Raw genomic sequence first — 25,227 nt, forward strand, 5'->3', positions numbered from 1 at the left:
CAGTGATTTTGGAGCCCAGAAAAATAAAGTCTGACACTGTTTCCACTGTTTCTCCATCTATTTCCCATGAAGTGGTGGGACCGGATGCCATGATCTTCGTTTTCTGAATGTTGAGCTGTAAGCCAATTTTCTCACTCTCCACTTTCACCTTCATCAAGAGGCTTTTTAGTTCCTCTTCACTTTCTGCCATAAGGGTGGTGTCATCTGCATATCTGAGGTTATTGATATTTCTCCCGGCAATCTTGATTCCAGCTTGTGTTTCTTTCAGTCCAGCGTTTCTCATGATGTACTCTGCATATAAGTTAAATAAACAGGGTGACAATATACAGCCTTGATGTACTCCTTTTCCTATTTGGAACCAGTCTGTTGTTCCATGTCCAGTTCTAACTGTTGCTTCCTGACCTGCATACAAATTTCTCAAGAGGCAGATCAGGTGTTCTGGTATTCCCATCTCTTTCAGAATTTTCCACAGTGTATTGTGATCCACACAGTCAAAGGCTTTGGCATAGTCAATAAAGCAGAAATAGATGTTTTTCTGGAACTCTCTTGCTTTTTCCATGATCCAGCGGATGTTGGCAATTTGATCTCTGGTTCCTCTGCCTTTTCTAAAACCAGCTTGAACATCAGGAAGTTCACGGTTCACATGTTGCTGAAGCCTGGCTTGGAGAATTTTGAGCATTACTTTACTAGCGTGTGAGATGAGTGCAGTTGTGCGGTAGTTTGAGCATTCTTTGGCATTGCCTTTGTTTGGGATTGGAATGAAAACTGACCTTTTCCAGTCCTGTGGCCACTGCTGAGTTTTCCAAATTTGCTGGCATATTGAGTGCAGCACTTTCACAGCATCATCTTTCAGGCTTTGGAATAGCTCAACTGGAATTCTATCACCTCCACTAGCTTTGTTCATAGTGATGCTTTCTAAGGCCCAAATGACTTCACATTCCAGGATGTCTGGCTCTAGGTCAGTGATCACACCATCGTGATTATCTGGGTCGTGAAGCTCTTTTTTGTACAGTTCTTCTGTGTATTCTTGCCACCTCTTGTCGATAGATAGCTAGATCAATAAATCTAGTCCTAAGAGATTACATGATTCAGCCAAGACCAAACAGCTAATGGTGGAGAAGACAGCGTTTGCAGCCAGGGCTGCCAAGCCTAAAGCCCAGTCCTTCCAAGGTACCAGCCCTAGAGGGTCCATCTGTCCTCACTTCTACCACCCTCTATGACAGCCACAGCATGTGTCACTGAAAATTGCACCTCAAAGGGCCAAGTTCAATGTTTTGGTTGGCACCAGGGCAGCAGGGGCACAGAGCAGGGCCAAGAACTCTGGGGAGGAGAGAGGACTCCCCCACCCCACCCCCACCATGGACTCAGGGCTGGGGGCGGCAGAGCCCTGACGTCTCCCTCCAGCAGCCTTCCAGCCCCCAGGGAAGGAGGCAGGGCATACAGAGCTCAGTCACCAGCAGGCTGGGTGACCTCCATAAGCCTCTGGCCTCAGCTTTCCTGTCTGTATCAGGGGAGGGTCTAAACCACATCCGATGATCTCTAAGGGACTTTTTAACACTCAGCTTCTAAAACCTTTTAACCACCTGCTCTCTCCTCATTCTCAGGAGATAAACATCGATGGGGCTGCTCCAGGAGGATGGAAGGGCAAATTCCCCAGTCCTTCGTTTTCTGGTCTGACAGGGAAGGGCCTCCTCCAACCCCGCCCCTGACTGGAGCAGTTAAGATCAGGATGAAAGCTGCAGGCAGGCTAGTGACAAGGTGAGAAGCCTGGTCATTCTGGGCCCCATCTCTGCCCAGGGGCCGCCACCATCTTTGACAGGAACCCAGGTATAGGTAGTCATGGCCTGGATAACTCACAGTGACGATTCCACACCTGACTTAGAGTGAAACCCAAGGGGGAAACGGTGGTGAAACGGGTTTCGCTTAGAGTGAAACCCAAAAGGCAGTGGGGACTCCTCCCTACAGTGCTTGGGGAACGTGGCCATGGAGCAAGACCAGGGCCTCCCTGTGGTCCTTCCTCGCTGCATGCCCATCCCCTGTTCCCAGTGCAGCTGTACCTGGGAAGCTACCTTAGCTCAGGGCCACTCCGTCCACCTACTCATCTCGGTGCAGCAGCCCCTCCTCCAGGAACCCAGCCCTGCCAGGTCAGGGTCTCTTCTGGACCCACAACTCCTGTGCTTCCTCCAGGAGCACTGCAGGGCAGCTTCCTGGAGACAGTGGATGTCAATGGAACTCAGAAATAAGGGATGACTTCTAGCATAAGAGTGTCTTGCTAGGCGGATGGCACAGGGAAAGCGTGGTGGCAGGGAGGGTGAGCAGGAAGTTAAGCCCCATGTCGGTTCCATCTGGTGGTGACCGTGGGGTTTGCTTCCAACAGTAGCCTCCCAGGCCTCTGGGGACCTCGAAAGGCATCCCCAGGCAGCTCACCGGCTGGGCTGATTCTCCAAACAACCCACCAAATCCACAGAACAAGTCCCCAGCCACAGAGCTGCGGCCGGAGATGGGGGTACCGAGCAGATTCCAGGCTCCTCCCCACCACTCTCCTGTGCTTAGCTTTTGAAGAATGCTCAAAGTCACTATCTTCCCCATTGCCCGGGCCTCGTCAGATGGCTTAAACTGAGAGATGTGGGCTGCCACATCTCACTGTGTGGCCCTAGGCAAGTCACTCTATTTCTCTGGGCCTCAGAGAAAGCCCTAGATTCTAATGAAATCAGCAAAGAGGCAGGCAGAGGGCAGGAAGGAAGTCTGTCACTGAGGCAGCTGCCAGTGGGGAGGGGCGGGGGCAGGAGGGCCTGGGAAGGAGGCCTGGTGGGCCAGCATACTCCCCGCTATTCCACCCCCGTCATGGCCACTCATTCTTTGGGGGAAAAGCTACTGGTGGCTTAGGCTGGGGCTCAACAGGAGCCATCAAAGAATCAACCATACCCTAATTAGGGTCACTATTAATCTCTTTTCACTGTGGTGCCAGGGCCTCCTGTTTACCCAACACTTTGTCCCAGAAGATTTCTGATGGCTCTTCCTCCGGGGGAATTCCCAGCAGGCTGGCTTCACCCCAAATGTGGGTGCTTCTGCCCCTCCTATAGGGAGTGCTCCCTGTTTCTCCTCCCAGAAGGGCTGGCTTCCTCGGAACCACAGCCTCTGGAATTATCTGTTCCATACCCAAGGCTCTCTAGCTCATGCGGTAAATGTTTCCGAAGGCTCTGCAATGCTGGGACCCAAGAGAGATGTACAGAGAATCAGGTGGCTCCTCCTTTCAAGGCGACAATCTCATCAGAGCAACAGCAGCTATGATTATAACCACATACACAGCACTTTACAGTGTACAAAGTCTCCACAAACATCGTCTCACTGAAGCATGGCCCCAACTTCACGGGCAAGTACCAGATCCCCATTTTATGGACGAGGAAGTTGAGGCTGCTAGAGGGTAAAACAGGTTTGCTGAGCTGCATCCTTGGTTGAGGCCCTTGGGGGACTGACTTGCATGCTTGGGGCCTGGTGGGCCAGCAGCACCCTGTCATGGTAGTTTATTCTTTGGGGGAAAAGCTTAGGGTAGCTGAATGGAGGCCAAGCTCAGGACCTTGCCCAGGACCCTTGGGTTCCCTTGGCACAGAAAGAACCTCTCCTTGGGTTTCTCTTTCCCCAGATCAGGGCTGTGGGCTGGGCTGAGCAGTCACCAGGAACAGCCCACATACTCTCTAACCAGAGTCTTAGAATCGCCTCCCCCAAGTCTCGTACAATCACAGAATCCTGGTGCAATCCAACAGGGATCTCAAAACTAGCCCTGGATTTCAGACTATGACAGTCATCAAATGTCAGCACCAGGGAAGACCTGGAGCTATTCCCTCTGGCCTTCCATCCCTGCAGAAATCCCCTGTACAGCTGGTGGTGGTTCCCCAGCAGACTGGCCTGCACAGGCTTGTATATGCCTCTAGACAGGCCCCTCCCTCCCTGGAGGGCCGACAGGTTCCTCTTTAAACCAGAACAGAAGGTAAGCCCTCTTAAGAGGGGAAGCCCGCCCCCAGCCACCCCCGCCCCCAGCAGCAGTGACAGGTTCCCCAGGAGCAGGCAGAGTGAGCATGGGGCCAGCCTGGGGCCTGGTGAGGCGAGAGACTTCCCCAGTCTCTCCTCCCTCCCCGGTGGACGCCCCAGTCCCTCCCAGACGCCCAGTGATTCAGTCACAGGAACCAAGCTGGCTTTTTCCTATGCCTCTCCCTGGGTCTCTGGAAGGAGGGAGCCCTGAACAGGAGGAGGGCAGGCTGAAGCGGAGTCTGGCGGAGACAGGCCCTGAGCAAACTTGTCTCTGCCCAGTTTTTGCTCCCTGAGGGAATGGTGAGCAATGATTTATTTTATTTATTTATGCAAAATAGCAGAGTTATTATACAAACAGGCTTCCGAAGCAGGCCCTGAGGAGAAGCAAGTCCTGCCATTTTAGGAATCTCTCTCGCTTCCTTCCCCTCACACCTACCTGTCTCACCTCACCTGCCCCTGCACCTCCTCACACAACTGTGCTCCAAGCAACACAGCACCTCGCAGTCTCCCCCGCTCCCCCAAGCCTTTGCCGGTGCTGGGCCCTCTGCCAGGAGTGCCCTCCCGCCCCCGCCCCAAATTCCGTCCATCTTAACAAAGGCACCCTGGACAAAGCCTGGTCTGATCCCCCCTGCAGAAGCCCACTGCTTCCTCCTTTGTCCTCCCATCACCAGGCAGAGCTCTTGAGACATGATCACAGGCCTCTGTGCACGGTAATTATGTTTCCGTGGCTGCCTGGCCCGCCAGGCCGAGAGCCTCCCCAGGTGGAGATTTCTCATCCATCCGGCCCAGCTTTCCTGAAGAGTCTGCAGATGATATCTGTGACCCTGCAGGTGACAGGGTCACGAGCTCCCCCAGGTCCCCGTCCCTGCTAGAGGAATCACTGCGCAGCAGACCCGTGTTCTTACACGAGGTCATTACCAAGGAAGCTCCCGTTTGCACTGGTTAAATGTGCAAACGAAGGAACGAAGGACCATATTGGAGCTTCTTAAACCACCCAACCGCAGAGCCACTTCTGAGCCTGCTCCCAATTCTGCCTCTGAATAATAATTAGCCTTTTCCCTATTTACAGAAAAAATTAAGTTACTAAAAAAAGTCTCAAGTATTTTCTCCCACAGTTTTTTCTGAACCCTCTGCTGTGTGTTCCAGGTCTAGTACAAGACGACCTCAGACTTAGCACAGAATACTGATTTCCTCACTGCCACCTGCATCTCTCCTCATCACAGCACTCCAGGAGGAGCACAAGCTGGGCTACTTCCAGGCCAGTCTGAGAACCTGGGGCCTAAGCTTCTCTTCCCCTCTTTCAGACAGCCAGGTTTCCTTTCTGACCTTGCTCAAATGCTGAGGAGGAAAGCCCTAGGCGTTGGCTGGCCCAGGAAACCCTGATGGTTCATGCTCCTTCCATGATTCAGGCCTCTAATTCCACCATTTACTATTCATTCCTTTGGCCGACACATCACTTTCTCCAGGATTCATTCTTAAAAATACACATCTCCCCTGGAAATGGGATTCCATCAAACCTCTAAACTGAAAGTCAAGGAAACTCAGTTTAATGCCTGGCTCTAGAGAGGCAATAAATTGTAAGGGTTAGGAATGTGTACCCAGAGCCAGCCTGCTGAGTTTGGAACCCAGTTCTACCACTTACTAACTCAGCAGGTTCGTTGATGCCTCTACACCTCAGCCTCCTTATCTGTGAAATGGAGATAACAGCACCAGCCTCATGGGCTGTGGTGAGGATTAAATGAGCTAATACCTATAAGGTGCATTAGGTAAGTATCTAGTCCACTGCAGAGAGCAACAGACAACTCTACTCAGAATATTATTTTTTTTCTTTCTTGCCTATAAAATGGAATAATAATCCTTACTTCCTCTTTTCCCATGAACTGCAGCTTACCACTCCCATGAGAGTGAACATCATTCTGGAACCCAGTGGAATGTTCTCTGAAGCTTGCCTCCAACTCCTTTCTGCCTGCCTCCTTCGTTGCTTTTTCCTTTACCTGGAAGAAGGTACCAGTGGCTATGAGCTGGGCTCCTGGGGGAGAGGGGTCTTGTCCATGGAGGTGGTGATGTCACTTCAGTGGGAGAGCTGAGGGGACAAACCCAGTCAGATCACACATAAGTCCATGCTGCCTCTCCCCTCCCCTGGGCCCTTAGTGAGCCCCCACCCTGCGCCCACCCTGTGCTGGGTATGGGGACCAGGGATGGGCTGCATCCAGTTCCCGTTCTAGGGAAGCCGCCAAGTGGGTGGGGGAGCCCACGTGATCTGGTGGTGGACTATGAGATCCCACACAAGTACCTCCACACGTGCTGCCCACACACCGGCCCTAACCCAGTACAGCCTGCTCCGGAACCACTCTTGCCCCAACCAGGACCCACAGAAACATGATCTAAGGCCCAGCCACCCTGGGGTGAAACCTGGGGTTGTGTCTGGCTCCCAGGAGGCAGAGGCCCGTTCATGCTGCCCAGAGACCTGCTTCTTTGGAGGCAGACGCCAAACCAGCTGTTCTAAAGCAGCCACTCAGGGAGGGCTGGGTGGGCTGGAGGCGGGATCTGGAGCACCGCAATTATGCGGCTGACTTCTGACTCATGCACCGCTTCCCCCATCGCCAGCTTCTTCGGCCCTCCTGCCCAGGAACTGGGAGGGGACATGACTTGGTAGCGACAGGCCATGGCGAGAGGAGAAGGGGTGCTAGGTCAGCACTGCAGGCTTTGGAGGATGCCGCCACACTGCCCAGTAGGGGACACTGAGGTTGGTGGGGCCAGACGTCTGCCTATGTCACCCAGAGAGTCAGAGCCAGAACCAGGGTGGGACCCAGGGCAGGGGCGGCTCAAGCTGGGGTCCAGCCCAATACCAAGCCGACATGAGGAGCTTCTCCAACCCAGTCAGGGCCTGGAGCCACATACCAGCTAGAGGCACTGCCAAAACTCAGCCCTGGCCCAGTGGGGGGACAGAACTGGGCTCACAGACAGCTTAGAAATGACATCCAGCTACTGAGAGATGGACTCCTGGTGTGCCCCCAGTCCTGCCTCCACTTCCATCCCCCAGGTTTCTCAAAGAGCCCTGAATGCACTGCAATTTACAGTTTATAGAACACTTATTTTCTTCATCTCTCACAATGATCCTAAGGCCGAAGTGACAGAGGGGTATAACTAGAGCAGGGCTTCTCAAACAAATCACCTAGGGGTCTTGTTGAAAGGCAGTCCCACTCAGTAAGTCTAGGCTGGGGGCTGAAGTTCTACTCCTTTTTTTTTTTTTTTTAAATAAGCCCTTACGTGATGCTGATGCCGCAGGTCCAGAAACCACAATTTAAGTAGCTAAAACATAGTTGTTAACTGCACGCTGGGGTCAGACTGCTTAAGTTAAAATCTTGGCTCTTTCTGTGTGACCTTGGGCAAGTTACTTAACCTCTCTGGGCCTCAATCTCCTAATGTATAAAACAATAATCATCATAATAAAACCTACCCCCATAGGGTTGATGTGAGGATTAAATTATGTAAATTGCTTAAAGTGATGTTTATCATTTCAAATTTTAAAATGGAGGCTCTGAGAGATGGACACACTCAGCAAGGTGGCGGAGGCAGGATTCAAACCTGTATCTCTTAAATATAAATCCTGCAATAACAATTTGCCACAACATGTCACAGCCAGCAAGCCCTCCACCATCAGACAGACATGGATATTGAAGCCTGGAGAGCAGCCAGGAATTGACAAGGTCACTAGAAAGTTGATTCAGAAATTCAAGTCCATGACCCCCGACCTACTGCTCTTTCCATCACACCTCACTGGCCTGCAAGACAGAGAAAGTATCCCAAGTTCCCCCTGTGGGGGTCCCAGCTCCACTGGGCAGCGGGCACCTGAAAACCCGATGTGTGTGGGAGAGGCTGCATGTGGAGGCTGCCCTCGTGCCCACTGTAGCCTGAGCTGTCCCGCACTCTCAGAGCCCTGCCTGCCAGTCTGGATGAGAATGGTCTAGCAAACCCCTTCCATCATCCATCTTCTACATCCATTCTGTGGCACTGCTTCATTTCAGGGTCACCCAGCCCGGGTAGCAGGCAAGGGAGGAGGCAGGCCAGGCCCATCTCCACCCCCAACCTTGGCTTCCCAGCACGGGGCCAGCGGGAGCCGGTGAGTCACTTGAAGGAAGTGCCTGGCCCCAAACAGGAAGTGGCTCTTCTAACAGAACCCTCATCCCCCAACAGGAGCTCCCCGGGGCAGGTGCTGATGAAGACTCTCCCCAGGCAGAGTCTGATGAAGGAAGGGAAGTTGACTGGGACAAAGCAACACCTATTCAGATCTTGCCTGAAACTCAAATGCAATACCCATTGTCTGCGCTGGGAAACCTGGTCAGAGAGCTTCTCTGCTGTGTGATATTATGTACAACAGTGTGGCTCTCTGAGGCTCAGTCCCCTCACCTGGAGGATCACAGGGTTGTACTGCAAGAGCGCTATGGCCTGATATTCTACACTGAAACGAAGGATCGGAGGATGTGAATATAGGTTTTAAATAAATGAAGAAAAGCTTATATGAAAGAGATGAAATAGTGGATGCCAATACCTAGATTTAAGCTCCAGTTGTAGTGTAAGCACTGTCGTTTATCTATCGTTAGCACAGGGCCGGGATCTCATTGACAAGAAGACGTCTCCTGTACCACCCTTAGGCTCAAGGAAGAAGGGTCATGACCTTGAGCCCCACACATCACAAACACATGCTTACAAACATATTACAGAACATACAAAAAAAAAAAAAAGAACATACAGGAGCTTCCGTCACACAACATCCATGGGACCACAAGCCTACTCTGCTCTCCTAGCACTGCTCAGGCCCCAGAGAAACTCTTCATTCCTTGGGTTTCAGGAACAAAAGGTGACTCTGTCCAGATGAAGGTCTGAGGGATGCACAGTTGCTGACGGGGTTGAGAGTAGGGTAGAGGGAGGGAAGGGGAGGGAAGCAGGATGCTACTGGCAGGAGGAAGGGGACTAAGTGGCAAGAATGCTTGTGAGGGGGGCAGACAAATCAAACTTGTCTGATCCTTTCAGAGAGCAGCAACTTCTTACATAACAAAATATCCATTTCCCAGTAATGCTGAGCATCCTCTTTTTTTTTTGGCTTGTCTCCCTGTTGCAATTTGTGGTTCTAAAAGTACTCGTGAATTAGTGTGGTATTCACAATAAATGCACATGGCAGCCGAGAAACATCTTATAGTATTTAACAATTCATATTACTCAGATTAATGTAACATGAAATGTGATACTAATTCTTTACAACTAGATGGACATTAAACACAAAAATGAATAGTTTCATTACAAATGAATAGTTTCATTTTTATAAAATTTTCAAAACTTTGAATTAATTACTATATCACATATATTTAAATAATTATATTTTAAAATTAGATATTAATTTTGATGCATATAGTTTTAATTTCCTAGATAATTTCAAGGAATAAAATAACTTTTGAAAATATAAAATTTCCTTTCTTTATATTTAATTTACATTTTTTATGGAAATTATTCAAATTCTATATACTTTAAATACAACTGCATTTTATTTTTGATCCTTTAGATTACTATCATCAAGACACAATTTTCAAATGATGTGAAAATCTTGATTATAACAATTATAGTGATCTTGCTAACATGAAGACAACAAAATATATTTTATGAAATAAATAACATATGAAATATGTCTTATTACTCATCCAAATTTCCACCAGCCCACCAACAAAACACCCAGATGTGTAAGAACAATTGTCCTCCTTGATATTTGGTTCCTTTCAGTCGTATAAAACCATAACTTTACAAAGCGTGACAATGAAACTATCTTACTTAATAGTTTCTTGGTTTGTTCTGTAACCTCCCGATATATGACAGAGACTGTGTGGCCTCCATCTGTACTTCTGCCCTGGGCCCTGAAAAGTCTAGACCAGACCTATCTGTTGACTCCCTGCCCACCAGCTCACTTTTGTGGGGCTCAGGCCACCTGAGCTGGTGGCTCCTCCTCGCTGAGGATCAGCTGGGTGGTGAAGTCAGCCTTGTCCTCCTAAGTCTGCCTTTTAGAAAGTGCTCTCACATGAAAGGTCCCCATGCTTAGACGTGGGCCTTATTTCTGGAGCTGACTCATACACCCTCAAGGGCTGAGGCCATGACTTGAGGGCCATCTCCCACAGACCCAGCACAGGGACCTGGATAGGAGGGCCCAGCTGCTGCTAGTTCACCAGGCTGGGAGTGCCCACTGGCTCAGACTGAGGGAACGACCCGTGGACCTCACCACCGGTTTTCTCCTTCTCTGCACTCAGCTTACTCTCTTACTTCTCTCACTCAGCCTACTTCTACCCATGACCCCTCCTGTCCCCTCACTCTGGTCCTACCGGTCACAGTGACCCACTCTGGGCTAAAGCCACCAGTATGCACCCTCAGCCCCCTGACATCTGAGCTGACAACTCTCCCTGTTCCCTGCCCTCCACCTTCTCAGCATCTTTCATAAAGAGCTTCCAGAAGGCAGGTCCTGCATTCTAAAGGGGGGAAGGCAGAGGAACATGCAGGAGAGTGAAAGTCAGGAGACCTGGGTTCTGGGTGTGGCCGGGCCACTGAAAGGCAGGTCGGCCTCATCTCTAAGCTCAGGGTCTTCATTTGTCAGATGGAGATGCCACAACTCAGCCCAGACGGCCTCGTGGGGTTTAGGGGAGACCCGGTGAGCAGGACCTGACTGGGCTTTGTAAACTGCAAACTACCGAACCACGCGATGGGGCCTTGTTTGTCTCCTGTTTCCTACTTGGCCTGGCGCATTCGGAGTCCCTCTATGAAGACACCGTCCACCATTTATGGAGGGCCAGCCACGGCTTTGTATGAGGCCGACATTCCCTGTCTGTCCTCTCGCTTACCCCTCTTAACCTCGCATTACAGCACATTCTACAGATGCCAAAGCAGAGGCTCAAGAGGGTTTAGGTCGCACGCTCAAGGGCACAGTTAAGCAAGCAGCAGAGCCAGGATTCATACTTTACCTGACTCCCAAGCGTCTAGACAACACAAATCCAGTCACCAACACATATTTCCTGAGCTCTTTGGTGTGCCCCGGGAGGCCTGGGCCAGAGGGCCAGGGGGGCCTTGGCGGTGGATCAAAGCCACCCCCTAGCCTAGCCTAGGCAGAATAAGCAGACTTGTTTCCCCTGCACCCACCAGTCATCAGCCCCTCCTGCCTGCTCCTGGGACCAGGCGCTTCAGGCCACCTCCTCCTCTGGGCCCTCCACCCTATGTCCACCTTCACCCCTGGGGTCTGCAGGTTCCCCGAGCTTCAGGATGGGGGGGGCAGCTTTGCAGCAGACTAGACATTAAGCCCGGTGAATCAGGATCCTGCCCATCTGAGCATGGAACCTCTTACATCATATGTGGTACAAGGGGCTAGCTAATTGACTCAACAGCAGTGACACTCCACTCTGGTGTCTGGCTCAGTTCATCCTGGCCACTGGGAGGTTAGCTCAGGTTCCAAATGAGACTGGAGCTGGTAGGGACCACAGCAGAGCTGGTCAGGGTGCTCAGATAAGCAGACATGGGAGGCTGGGGGGAGTGGATCCTGGCCCTCTCACCTTCACCTTTTTGTTATATGAGCAGAAGCAAATCACTCCACCTCTCGGGGTATGAATCAAGCAGGGATTAACCATGCTGAAACCATCTGCTTTTAGGTGGGCGTGTATAAAACTTTGGTGAGAAACAGGGGGCACTGCAGCTCAGAGAGGGCAGGTGACTTGTCCAAGGTCACACAGCAGGTGAAAGAGTCAGACTAGAATCCAGACCTGTCATGCTCCATGGGGTTAGACCCTCAAAGGCCAGAGTGGAGAGGCCAGCTTAGGGTGACATCCCTTGGGCTATCACAGGTGCAGGAGAATGACTGGGACAAGTTCCATCAGGGTCGACCCAGGCTGACATCACCAGTTAAAGCCATCAAAGTCAGAGTCCTGGACACACCACTTCTGTTTATTTGTTCCTGGGATACGCTAACCCACACGAGTTCCATGAGCCATCCCTGAGCACTTTCTGTGGAAAAAGTCCAGTAGACACAGCCGAGTGGGTGGGCTGGGCTGGGAAGAAAAGCCAAATTCAATTCAGGTGGGGGATGGGCCCCTTGGCCTCAACTTCCTCCCTGGTGCTCAGGGCTCCATGGCTCTGTGCAACCTCCTGGTCGACCCCAGTCCCTGCTGCAGTGCCAGTGGGGCTGGAGGTGGGGGTGGCATAGAGGCAGACTTTTCTAGAAGGGGTGACATCAGGACATCAGGGGTGATGTCACCCCTGCTAGGGCTGGAGCCACTGCCTGAAGTCAAGCAGTCAGGGAGAGTCCTGGGGGCTGGGGCACTCTGAGGGATCTACCTCTGGGTGCTGAGGGACAGAGACTGCGCCTGGGGCTGGGGGCAGAAGAGAGGCATGGGGCAGCTCTCAGAAGATCCTTCTGGCTGCTGACCACATGACCCTGGAGCACCCACTCTGCACCCCCTTTCTAACAGGAGGGAAGAGCTGACACTTAACAGTGCTCCCTCAGAGCCAGGTTGTGCCTGGAGAACTCTGCCTCTGTTGTCCCCACTCACATCCCCTGAGACCCCTTCACCATCCTGGGTCTCTGTTCCTCCTGAGAGCCAACACCTGTGGAGGCCTATGGGTGAGCTGCCATCAGAACTGCCTAAATCCCCTCTCCTGTGGGCACAGCCGCGCCTCAGGGGTCCTTTACCAGGGACCCCCCTGGGCGAGGTCTAAGTTCTGCAGCGACCTTACCCCTGGCAGCCACCTCTGGGAGCTCAGCCAAGTTCCCCTCCCAGGGGCTTGGCTTGAAGTCACGCTCTTGCTGCTCCTTCTGTTTCTGGTTCCACTTTTCTTATGCTCTTAGTAATTCCCAACCCTTTCCTCTTCCCCCAGAAAACTTCCTAGTAACTCAGTTTCACATGAATTCTTGTCTCAGGGTCTGCTTCTAGATTCCCCAACCCCCGACAGTTATGAGGTAGGTTCCGTTCGTTTTCCCATTTCAGAAATGAGGCTATGGAGCTCAGAGACTGTCAAAGACCCCCAGGTGGCAGGCAGCAGAACACAGGCTTGAATTGAGCTCAGTCAGTTCAATTAGTCAGTTCAGTTGCTCAGTCGTGTCCGACTCTTTGCGACCCCATGAATCGCAGCACGCCAGGCCTCCCTGTCCATCACCAACTCCCAGAGTTCACTCAAACTCACGTCCATCGAGTTGGTGATGCCATCCAGCCATCTCATCCTCTGTCGTCCCCTTCTCCTCCTGCCCCCAATCCCTCCTAGCATCAGGGTCTTTTCCAATGAGTCAACTCTTCACATGAGGTGGCCAAAGTATCGGAGTTTCAGCTTTAGCATCAGTCTTTCCAAATAACACTCAGGACTGATCTCCTTTAGGATGGACTGGTTGGATCTCCTTGCAGTCCAAGGGACTCTCAAGAGTCTTCTCCAACACCACAGTTCAAAAGCATCAATTCTTAGGCACTCAGCTTTCATCACAGTCCAACCCTCACGTCCATACATGACTACTGGAAAAACCATAGCCTTAACTAGATGGATCTTTGCTGGCAAAGTAGTGTCTCTGCTTTTGAATATGCTATCTAGGTTGGTCATAACTTTCCTTCCAAGGAGTAAGCATATTTTAATTTCATGGCTGCAGTCACCATCTGCAGTGATTTTGGAGCCCCCAAAAATAAAGTCTGACACTGTTTCCACTGTTTCCCCATCTATTTCCCATGAAATAATGGGACCAGATGCCATGATCTTAGTTTTCTGAATGTTGAGCTTTAAGCCAACTTTTTCACTCTCCTCTTTCACTTTCATCAAGAGGCTTTTGAGTTCCTCTTCACTTTCTGCCATAAGGGTGGTGTCATCTGCATATCTGAGGTTACAGGCCCCTGCAAAGCCTGAACACTGACCTCTCCTGTCCACCATCAGCATCATCTGAGTCTATTTACATCCCTCCTGGCCATCTGAGCTAATCTTTCTTTTTATTTTTTACTGGAAGGAAAGCAGGAGAATATGAAGATGATCCAAGGGGGATGACTAAGTCCTTAGATTCTTCTCGTTGGCACAGATCCTGTTTTGGTCAATCCTTGTGAATCAGGGCGGGTCTGACATTCTGGGAATGCAGGGAGACTTCAAACCAACTTCATGAAAACAAGTTGTAAAAATACTGGCCGCCACTCAAAGCGGCCTGCTGATGAACTTGGCTCCACAGAGCAGGGTTGAACAAGTTCACGAGAAGGGAGCACACAGCAGGAAAGACTTAGGTTAGATCCAGAGGAAGGACTTCCCAGTAATTGGGAGCTGGTCCAGGGATGGGGTTGGTCATGGACCCTTGGAAGCAAGCAAATCAATGTCCTGACCTTCCCAGGCCTTGCTGGTTTGAAGCATCTATGAAGTCACTTTGGTGAGCAATGGAGACAAAGCAATGCGAAGCCAACCCTGCAGAGTCCTAAGCTTCAACCAATGACCTGGGACCTGGTTTACCAGGATGTTCTGAGTTTGTAGGGTTTCTGCCTCCTAGGAGGTCAAAAGTATTCACAGGGGACTTCCCTGGTGGTCCAGTGGTTAGGACTGTGCTGGTGGGGGCTCCAGCTTCAACCCCTAGTTGGGGAGCTAAGATTCCATGCGCTGCACAATGAGGCCAAAAAAAAGTATCTGCAGGTAATGACCCCCAATCCTCCCCACACCCAGTGTGGATGGAGGCCCTGGGGCTGGCAGAACCCAGGGCGGCACTGGGCTGCCACCTGGCCACCTCCTCTGCCCCTGCTGTCTGCAGCCAGCCTTCTGGGTAGAGACACCTCCTCCGGGAGCCTCCCAGTACTGCCCTCAATCTTTCCCAGCATCAGAGTCTTTTCCAATGAGTCAGTTCTTCACATCAGATGGCCAAAGTATTAGAGCTTCAGCATCAGTTCTTCCAATGAATATTCAGGGTTGATTTCCTTTAGGATTGACTTGTTTGATCTCCTTGTCCCCTTTTAGACGCATTCTAACCTGTCTGCTTTTACAAGGAGGTGTCACATGGGGCCTGCAAATGCATACACACAGACATACAAAAACACACCAAGAGTGCATTCCCAGGCAAATACTTATGGGTACTCAGCACCAGCACACAGGCTTGCGGAGGTACGTGCAGATGCACAGACAGGCCCCATAGACACAGCTTCCTGGAAGCAGCATGGACTAGGACCGCTGTCTCCTTTGGAGTACCAGCCTCCCTGGGCATCATGGGCTCCAGGAGTCAAGGTTGGCTGGGCGAGGGCTCAGGGCGGGATCTCACAGCTGCAGTGCAGGGATTTGGGGAAGGCCAGACCCCAGAGAACCACCATCTGCCTCAGTTCTTCCTTCCCTCTCAGTATCCACAAACTCTTCCTCCAGGAAACCCTCCCTCATCACATCCTTCCTCTCAGTGCTAGGGGCAGGAGGCTGCCCCCCAGAGGGGACAGCACCCCAATCTCCCCCTTGGACACTTTCTCATATACTGGGGAGGGCTGCACAGCCCAATCACAGCTCAGAGCTTTCAGGACCACGGTCCCCTCCTTTTTCAGCCTTAGCCCTACCATGCCTCCTAATCTTAGCTCAAACGTCACATCTGAGTAACCCCTGGCAGCTTCCTTTCCAGGTGCAGCCCCAGCATCAGAAAGATAAGAGGTCAGCATAGGGGGCTCATCTAATCCTTAAGACAACCCAGCTGGGGCCAGTGTTCTCACACTTTTTTTTACAGATGAGAAAACCACAGCTCAGAGAGACGAGGTAACGCAGGGCCACACGGCTGCTAAAACTTTCTTTTTTTTCCTTGAAATCATATTCCCAGCCATGACCTCCCTCAGGAGGGATGCACTGACCTCAGAGGCAGATGGGGAGTGGCAAGTGGAGGGCCTGGCAGGGAGGAGCCTCCAGGACCACTGAACGTGGCCACGGCCACTCAGAAGGCCAGCGTGGGTTCCTCCATTCACTTCCTATGGGATGTGGAGCAAATCAGCAGGGCTCAGTTTCCCCATCTGTGATGTAAGCGGGGCTGGGGACCACGACCCTCAGGGTCAGTTCCATTTGGACCCAGCAATGTGGCAGAGGAGGAAGGGGAGACAATGAGGGGTGCAGGGGCTGTTCTCCATGAGGGCGTGGGGACAGAGGAGGTGGCCACTGGATATTCTCTGGCCCTGCCAGCTGCCAGGCTCCTTCAGAATCCTCCTCCAAGGTAATCATCCTCCCAGAGGGTGGCAATCTTCTACCTTCTTCTGCAGGAGAGCCAATCTAAGCAGAGAATAAACGGCAAAGTATCCAATATACTGGGCTCCCCAGGTGGCCAATGCAAGAGACGCAGGAAACACGGGTTCGATCCCTGGGTTGGGAAGATCTCCTGGAGAAGAAAATGGCAACCCACTCCAATATTCTTACCTAGAGAATCCCATGGGCAGAGGAGCCTGGCGGGCTATAGTCCATGGGGTTGCAAAGAGTTGGACACGACTGAGCGACTGAGCATGCATGCACATGTGCGTCCAGTATACTTGGGAAAGCAAGCTGGGTGGTGTGCACAGCACACGCAAAGCTGATGCAAACACCCCAGGCAAACACCTGGGTATGAGTCCCCTCGTTCCTGTCCTCTCTCCCTACACCCCTGCCCCAGTCCTGCTGATGCCAACGCAGAAGCAGCTCCTCCAGGGGGGCACTCCAGCCCCTCATACTTCACCCAAGGCCTGGGACCCATAGCATCAAACAAACCTTTTACGTTGGATCGGCCAAATGGCAAAACCCAAACGAACTTTTTGGCCAACCCAATAGTGCGCTCTTCTCATCTCAGCCTCAATTCACCATCCTGGCCTCCCTCACATGGGAGCCCCAGCCAAGTGGGGCTAAGTGCCTGCCCCAGGGACTCCACTCTCCAGCTCCACACCTTTACACAACCAGTTCCCCCTGCATGGAATGCCTTCCCACTAGCCTCGGTTTGTCGAACTCCTATAGATCCCTCAGTACCTAAATGGGGAATGCTGCCAGTTAGCAGTAGGAGTCAGGTCCTAAAGTCAGCATATCACGAGTAATTGCATCTGGTCAAAATCACCCTTGACTATGTATGGCTACCATTTGTTTACAATGCCTAAGCTTTGTTCTAGATATTTCCTGTGTTTTGATTCATCTTACACTTCTGGCAGACTGTATTTCCAAAGACATTGGCACTAATAACTCCCAGCCAACACACTCTCCTTAGAACTCTGACACTCTTGCCATGGAGAGGTGGGGTCTATGTTATTACCCCCGACTTGAATCTGGGCGGGTTAGGACTGGTGGCTAAAGTGACACTATAAGATTTCCAAGGCCAGGTCATCAAATGGGATGCATACTGTGGGGAAGCACAGATGAGCTCAGAGAGAAGCAAAGCCCAGAGACCACATGGGTAACCTTGAGCCAGAACTGCTCAGCGGAGCCCAGCTTAAATCCTGAGCTATAGAAACTGTGCGGTAATCAAGTGATTGTTCTTACATAAAGTCACTATGTTTGGGGGTGATTTGTTATATAACAGTAGTAACTAGAACATGATTGTCTCCTCTTTAAAGCAGAAGAATCTGAGGCACCGAGAGGTTAAGCAACTTGCCCAAGGTCACAGAGCTAGTCACCAGCAGACCAGGATTTGAACCCAGGGAGCTTAGCCTGAGTCCACACTATTCACTGCCGTGCCATACTAAGCCTGCAAGGTCCGAATGGTCTGCAGGCTCACAGCAGGCCTCAGGGAGTGGCTGCAGAATAAACAACCAAGAGAAGGGATGTGCAAAGAATAGCTGAGTGAGTGTGAATGAAAGCAGAGTAAGCTCCCAGGTGCAAGGCAAGGGCCTTAGAGGAGCCCAAGCCATGCAAATGAGTTGAACATGACCCCCTTGTCACCTGGAGAAGGCGGTAATGAGGGAAGCCTGGCAGATGCCACCCACCTCTGCCCTTCATGGATGAGCCTGAGATGTCTGCCTCCCTGCTCCCCACCTCCCTCAGCCCTGCATGCTGCAGGATCAATCCTGGAGAGCCAGTGCCTCCTAAGATCAAGACCTGCGGATCCTGGAGCCTGCAATGGGAAGGTGCCAGGCTGGGAGGCGGGAGGCCTTATTCTTACCCTGGCATGGCCAAGGCCTAGCTGTGTGAACTAGGACAAGTCCCTGGTCCCAGGTGCTCTCCAATGACACTGTTGCTGCTGTTGTTTTTTTAACTTGTTATTTTGTGTTGGGGTAGAGCCAATTAACAATGTTATAATAGTTTCAGGTGAACAGCAAAGGGACTCAGCTATATGTATACATGGATCCACTCTCCCCCAAACTCCCCTCCCATCCAGGCCACCTCCAGTGACACTGTTTCAAGACTCACCAGATGCTGAGTTGGTCTGGTGGATGGGGGCTGAGGTGAACTTCAGTATGTGGGTCCTACAAACCCCCAAAGGGATCTGTGCCTAGGAGGAAAGCAGATAACAAGAATGAATCCCCCTACCACTCCCTGGTGGCTCTTTGCATGCTGGGGCATTTTCTCGTGCACCATTTCTAATCCTTGCAGCAATTTAATCCGGTACAATATCAAGTGACCCAATAGCAACTAGCACACTTACCACTCAACTGGTGCTGGAAACCAGGAATCCAACCCAGGCCCATTCAACCTCAAAACTCCTGCTCTTTCCACAGCAGCAAGAGACAGGAGCAACCTAAGGATCTATTGACGAACAAATCGATAAACAAAATGTGGTATATACATACGATGGAATGTTATTTGGCTTTAAAAAGGAAGAAAATCTTATCACATGCTACAACATGAATGAACCATGAGGACATTATGCCAAGTGAAATAAGCCAATCACAACAAGACAAACACTGCATGATTCCACTTATACGAGGTATTTACAGGAATCAAATTCATAGAAACAGAAAGGAGAATGGCGGTTGCCAAGGGCTGGTGGGAGGATGAGGAGTTATTATTTAGTGGGTACAGAGTTTCAGGTGTTTGAGATGAAAACATTCTAGAGACCTGCTGTGCAACATGTGAATACAGTTAAGAGTATCAATGGTATTCTTATAAATGATTAAGATAGTATATTTTAAGTTATGGGTTTTTTTGAACCACAATCCCACTCTTGGGTTAGAGGGGGAGATTAGGAGAGGTTTTAGAGGGGAGAGTCCAGGCAGGCTTCATGGAAGAGGGGACTTTTGAGTTGGGCAGGGCTGGGGCAAGCATAGATGAGTCTGGGGCATACAGACAAAGGCTTGGGGCCTTTGGCCCTTGCCTTCCTGACTCTCAGGATCCAGCTGAGACCCCAGCCCACTCCAGGCCCCCACGATCTCCACACAGATGCAGCACCCCACAGGGGAACAAGCACTGGCCTGGCCTGCAGAAAGGATTTCTTGAACACCTACTATATGTTCCCAGGCCCACTTACTTCATGACCTCGGGCCATCCCTGTTCTTCAGAGGCCTCAGTTCTCCCATCTGTACAATCAGAAGGTTACCCAGAATTCCTTCCAGTTCTCACTGGGAATAATCTGTGAGAGGGAGGGGAGGTGGGAGGTACCAGTGACCTGCCAAAAAGGGCACCAGGACACTACTGGTCAAAAGAGCAAGAATCAGAAGCTGCAGCCTTGGAACTTCCCTGGTGGTCCCGTGGCTAAGACTCCAAGCTCCCAATGCAGGGGGCCCGGGTTCAATTCCTGGTCAGGGAACTAGATTCCACATGCCACAACCAAGATTTGGTATAGTCAAATACACAAATATATTAAAATTTAAAAAAGAAGCGGCAGCCTCATGATCCTGCCCTAGGCAGCCTTTGCCCACTTCAAAGAGGAAGGGGTTTGGTTTCATTCCAACTCTACACACAGGGGCCAGTGCCTGCTACGCTGTGATAGGATCACAATCCCACCTCTTAATCCAGTACTGGAGTGACACAACTGCACTGAGAGATAGAGCCCTCCATGCCCAGGGCTCTCTCCAAGAACCCCGACTCTCATCTCTCCCCTAACTCAGGAATCCTCTGTCCCCAGAACAGACAAGGTGGGACGGTCCCTGGTCCCAATCCCAGCTCAGCCAAGTACTACCTGGGCCTCAGTGTCCTCGTCTGCATTTCGGGGACACAGATACCTCCTCTGTGAGGGTCAGAGAGGGCAAGGACACAAAACGCTGTGCCCAAGGTCTGGCATGCAGTAGGTGCTTAATAAATGGCCGCCATCATCGGCTCTCTTTGCAGACGATGTCATTTTCATCGATCTGTTTGTTCCTCTCAGAGGCTGGTTTGTTTGTCTGAATTCTTCCCAGAAGAGATGTTCCTCAGCCTTCCTAGGGGAATGCTGAGTGATGCTCCCCAGCCAGCGGCAGGGAGGAGAAGGGAGGAGCAAAGAGCTTCGCCTGATGGAAAAAGTCAAATCATCACCACGTGGAAATGGAAGAGAACTCCCAGGGAAGCCCAGTGGCTGCCCCAGCACCTTCCATCCACCCTCTCCCTCCCTCACCCAGGGGGCACTCACGGTAGCCTCAGATCCTGCTTCCTAAGCTCTCTGAGGCCTGGCTGTGAGGCCTGGTATGATCAGGCTGCTACTTAAATCGCACAAAGCCTTCTATTCTTAGCTGAGCAGCACCAAACTCCCTCCCAGCTGCCTGTCAGTGCTACCAGCCCCTGGGGCATGGGCCTGGGGTCAGTCATGACCACAAGGAGGTGGCAGGCAGCCTGGTGACCCGACTCAAGCCTGAGGCCTGCATGAGGGCGCCCTGACCCTGGATGACCAGGGGTCCACAGAGGGGTCGCCTGGGCTAGGGGGAGATGTGAATCAGAGGATCCATGAGGTTACTTTTGAGTCTAGTCTGCTTCTCAAAGTCTTGATTTCAAAGAGCCAAGATTCTAGGGTTCCATGATTCAGTGCTTCCAAGAGTTGGGGACAGAAAGATTCCATGGTTCTAAACGACCAAGTTTCCAAGGTGCTGTTGAATATCTGAGGCTGGGCTTAGTGTACTCACTCCCCACCCTTCCCTTTAAGAGGCAGAGGATGGCTGGCTCCATCCTGATCCTGGAGTCCCCGGCACGAGCATCACATACAGCTCACTAGACTCAGCACTGGGATCTGCAATAGTCCGCGGCCCCCCAGATCTGCTGGGGGCAAGAGTTCCTAGGGAACTTCCTCCTAGGGAAAGGAGATGGGGATGGGCCAAAGCTGCCCTGAGGCCCACTATCACCAGACACTGCTGGGCAGGGCGTCTACTATCAGTGTCTGCCCTGGGCTAGCAGGACCAGCATACACCTGTCAGACAGGTCTGGAAAGGCTAGGTGACCTGTCCAAGGTCAAAGCTGGGATGTGGAGGAGCCAGGGTGAGAACTCCAGGCCTGGCTGGCTTCAGAGATCATTCCTTGACTCACACTGCTTCATGTTAGCTCACAGCTTCCTGGGACAACCTTCCCCAACATGCTCTTTCAGATGCAAAACTGAGGCCCAGAGAGAGAAAGGTCAAGTGCTCAAAGGCACAGGGAATTGGTAACAGAGCCAGGCAGGACTGTTCCCACCAACTGTCCCCCATGCCCTGACCGGGTCCCCGCCACTGATCCTTCTCTAAATCCTCTCTTTCTGCCCACCCGGAACCAGGCTTCAGGGGCAGAGCTCTGTCCTGCTCTCTGTCGCCAGCACAGCAACTGCTCCATCGGGTCATCTGAGGGACGAGCTGAGAATCAGGGGATGGGATGCTGGGTCATGGCCTTGTGCCCAAAGCTGGCCAGCTAAGCACAAGGAGTGTCAAGGTCTGGCGAGTGCTGATCCAGTGTTGGTCAGTTCACAGGGGCATTTGTCAGAAATACTCAGAGGCTGATTAACCAGCTGTCCCATTAAGGAAAGTAAACGAGGCCTCACTGAGCTGGCGTCACAGAGCCTGCTGGTCACCAGAACAGGGAACAAACACAGCCTTGGCTTCCTGAGCCACTGGCCTGCACTCACTATGTATCAGTGGTGCTTTTTGCTTTCCAATAGAGTGTGTTTTTTTTGTTTGTTTTGACTGCTCCAGGTCTTTGTTGCAACATGAGGGATCTTTAGCTGTGGCATGGAAATTCTTAGTTGAGGCATGCGGGCTTTAGTTCCCTGACCAGCGCTTGAACTCAGGTTCCCTGCATTGGGAGCACAGGCTTCGCCACTCGACCACCAGGGAAATCCTTCAATAGAGTTGTATAGGTAATTCCACAATGCTGAGAGTTAGGCGTCGCTTACCTTCCTTCTACAGGAACAAGGAGGTCAGGGACTTGCCCTAGGCCACTAGCAAGAATGCAGAGTCAGGGCTGCCCCATCCCAGAGAGAATGCCCAGGTGACTCAGAGCCTCCCCTGCTGGGCTCATGAGTGGAGAATGTATCTAAGTTGCCCTGATCATTTTATGGAGCTTAAGAGAAATTTCCTCTTTCCTGCTTAGAGAGAGATCACAGACCAAGTATCTAAAAAACCAGTTGCTTTGTTCTGGGCTAGAACTAAATCTTTCTGCAAATCAGTGGCCTACTAAGTACCTGGCACCAGAAGGTGTCCCTCCTGCTGGGTAGTTTGATTTGACCTCACACCAACCTCAAAAGCTTTACAGCCTAGGCTGAGCCTCAGACTGACCATGTCACAGATTCAAGGTTGCACACGTAAGGGGTGGAGCTGGGACAAGAATTCAGGTGTGTCAGGGCTTTTTAAGCCGGAGGGGTGGGAAAGAATAGATATTTATATCCACTGGGCTCTCTTTTCAATAAACTCCTTAAGTCTATGCTGCCCCCTCACTATATCCTTCTCCCTGCCCACCCCCTCCCCTGCCCCCAACCCCGTGCCAATGGAAGCAGAGGGAACATCTGTGATGCCAGTTGTCTACCTCCAACCCCCAGTCCTGGTGGGGCCAGAACACCATCTGGGAGCCACTCAGGAACAAGGGCATTGAGAGGGACCCTCAGAGCTCTTGGGGAATGGAGGCTAGGTGCAGCCCAGCCCTATACCTCTGCGCCCCCATCCTGGACAGGTGGCTTTGACCAAGCACTCCGTGTGACAGGCTGCAGGCCCCCCAGAGGGGTGTCCCAGGCCCTGTTGAAATAAAGCAGCAGCCACACCAGAGACCTGAGTTGCTCCCACTGACAGCTCCTGGGAAGCAGAGGGGAGGGAGGGTGATAGTCTTGTTTTGCCCTCAGGGACACAGGCCAGAGTCCCCGGGATAAGACAAGCCTGTTGAATCCAGTCTGTGAGCGGAACAGAAAAGTTGAGGAAGGAGCATTCTGACACATGCCCCACCCTTTCCCAGGGGCCAGACTCAACACTCTGCAGGCCTCTGGGGTGCAGCTGGGAGGGGTGGTGTCTGGTCCCAGGACCTAGCACTGCTTTTCCTCCTGTCAGAAGGCACACATACACAGGAGTGCAAACACGCAGGCCTGGCCTGCCTGTGCAACATGTACATAATTCATGGGCTCTGATCGCTTTGGCCTGGATAAAGTATACCCTACAGAAGCCTGCACGGAGATTAGCGAGTGGCCACCCGGGAGCACTTCTGGGAAAGGGGTGAGTCCCCAAAGGGCTGGGGGATTGTGGGGGGCGAGGGTCAGTTTACTATATGCTTTCACAAGTTTTATCTCATTGAATCTTCAAAGAAACCCAGTGTGGGAGTTACTATTGCTCCCATTTTACAGATGAGGAAACTGAGGCTCAGAAGTCAAGTAGCTTACCCATTTTCACACAGAAGCAGCAGAGCTTCCTATCCTGCACCAAGCTGCTTCATGCAGGCAACCCGCAACCCCTATCTAGCTCAACTCCCCTCTGCCACCCAGTTTGGGGCCTTAGAAGAGCCAACCATGAGGACACCATGGCACTTCATCCTGAGCTCAGCAGACTGGATGCTGAAAGTAAGAGAGAATGAGGACTGAATTCCTCCAGCAGAGTCAGCCTGACCTCTGCCCTGGCAAATGTCTGGCCCTTGCCCTACTAGGGCTTCCCAGGAGACCTCAAAGCTGGGGGATAAACAGTCTGATCCTCCCCAGCACACATGACAAGAATTCCCAAGAGCCCTTCAGAGCTGGAAGGGACATACTAGGTGACCTTGAGCCCAACCATGAGCAAGAGCAACTCAAGGTCCAGAGCAGGAAAGGACTTGTCCAAGATCCCATGATGGAAGAGTCCAGTCAGTCCACAAACCTCCAGGTGGGCAGCAGCCAGGTGCTGGGGACACCGGGATGAATGGCTTGGCCCTCAAGGTGCTCCCACTCAGCTGGTGTTTGGACCCTTGTGAGCTGCCCAGCTTCTCCAGCCCCATCTCCAACATCCCACCTCTCCTCCCTCTGCTTCCATCACCCCAGGCTTTACACAGGGTCCAGAAGGTGTAACCTACCCGGTTGCCACCTCTGTACCTGTGCTCCAGGCTGTTGCCTTTCCAAGAATGGCCTTCCCGGCTGGCCAGAGCCTGTCTACTCCTCCAACCCCCAGGTGACCTCTGCTCTTCTGTGCAGAGACTAACTCCAGATTCCTGAGCCCAGCTCAGGCCAACAGAGCCCAAGGGAAGTGCTCCTTCCCTCTTCTGAGCCTCCCCTCACTCCTGACAACATCAAGGAACTCCTTCTGTGTGAAAATGGGTAAGCAACTTGACTTCTGAGCCTCAGTTTCCTCATCTGTAATATGGGAGCAATATTAACTCTGTCTAGGGTAAATGTTCCTGGAACTGTGTCCCTTACCCACCTCTGGACCAGGGACTACAGAGCCACTGAACTCAGCAGTAACTGCATCACCCACCTACCTCCCATGAAGACCCCTAACAATAAAAAACAAAAACACTTCTTTCTTTTAGGGCTAGTATTTGTCTTTCTTTAAAAACCCTTAGTGGGCACAAGGAAATGAAATGAAAGGTTCTTAGTCAGACGCATCTTGGCATTTCCAAATGCTGGCTGCACGCCTGGCACCCAGGAGACGTCTGAGAGATTGTGTTTGGTGGATGAAAGAATCAAAATATCTCCACCATTCACTTCCTCCTGTTGCCTGAAACTCCACCATTATTACCAATTCTTTCCTGGGGCTAAACGGTCCTCCCGCAGATCCACTCTCAAAAGGTAAGCTGCCCAGGGCAGAAACAAGCTCTAGCTGAAGCCTTCTGTGTCAAATTGGAAAGTGAGGGTATACAGAACAGCTCTCCCCTGAGTTTTCTCCAGGCTATCAGCCCCCAGACCCTGCTCTGCAACAAAGCAGCCGTGTGTTCAGGCAAGCTTGGGAA

At 51.7% G+C, this 25,227-nt stretch overlaps 1 protein-coding gene across 7 annotated transcripts in view; it reads right to left on the bottom strand.

The window, feature by feature from the left end:
- Positions 1 to 25,227, bottom strand: part of GDPD5 (glycerophosphodiester phosphodiesterase domain containing 5) — a 91,233-nt gene that overhangs the window by 50,441 nt on the left and 15,565 nt on the right. For 2 of the 7 annotated variants that reach the window (XM_005216250.5, XM_005216249.5), the window contains exon 2: positions 18,376 to 18,457. The exons of 1 other annotated variant lie outside the window; for it this stretch is intronic. The gene's annotated coding sequence lies outside the window, so the exon portion shown is untranslated. 7 annotated transcript variants of the gene reach the window in all.

This window comes from Bos taurus, chromosome 15 (genome assembly GCF_002263795.3).
Source record: "Bos taurus isolate L1 Dominette 01449 registration number 42190680 breed Hereford chromosome 15, ARS-UCD2.0, whole genome shotgun sequence".
Classification (NCBI taxonomy): Eukaryota; Metazoa; Chordata; class Mammalia; order Artiodactyla; family Bovidae; genus Bos; species Bos taurus.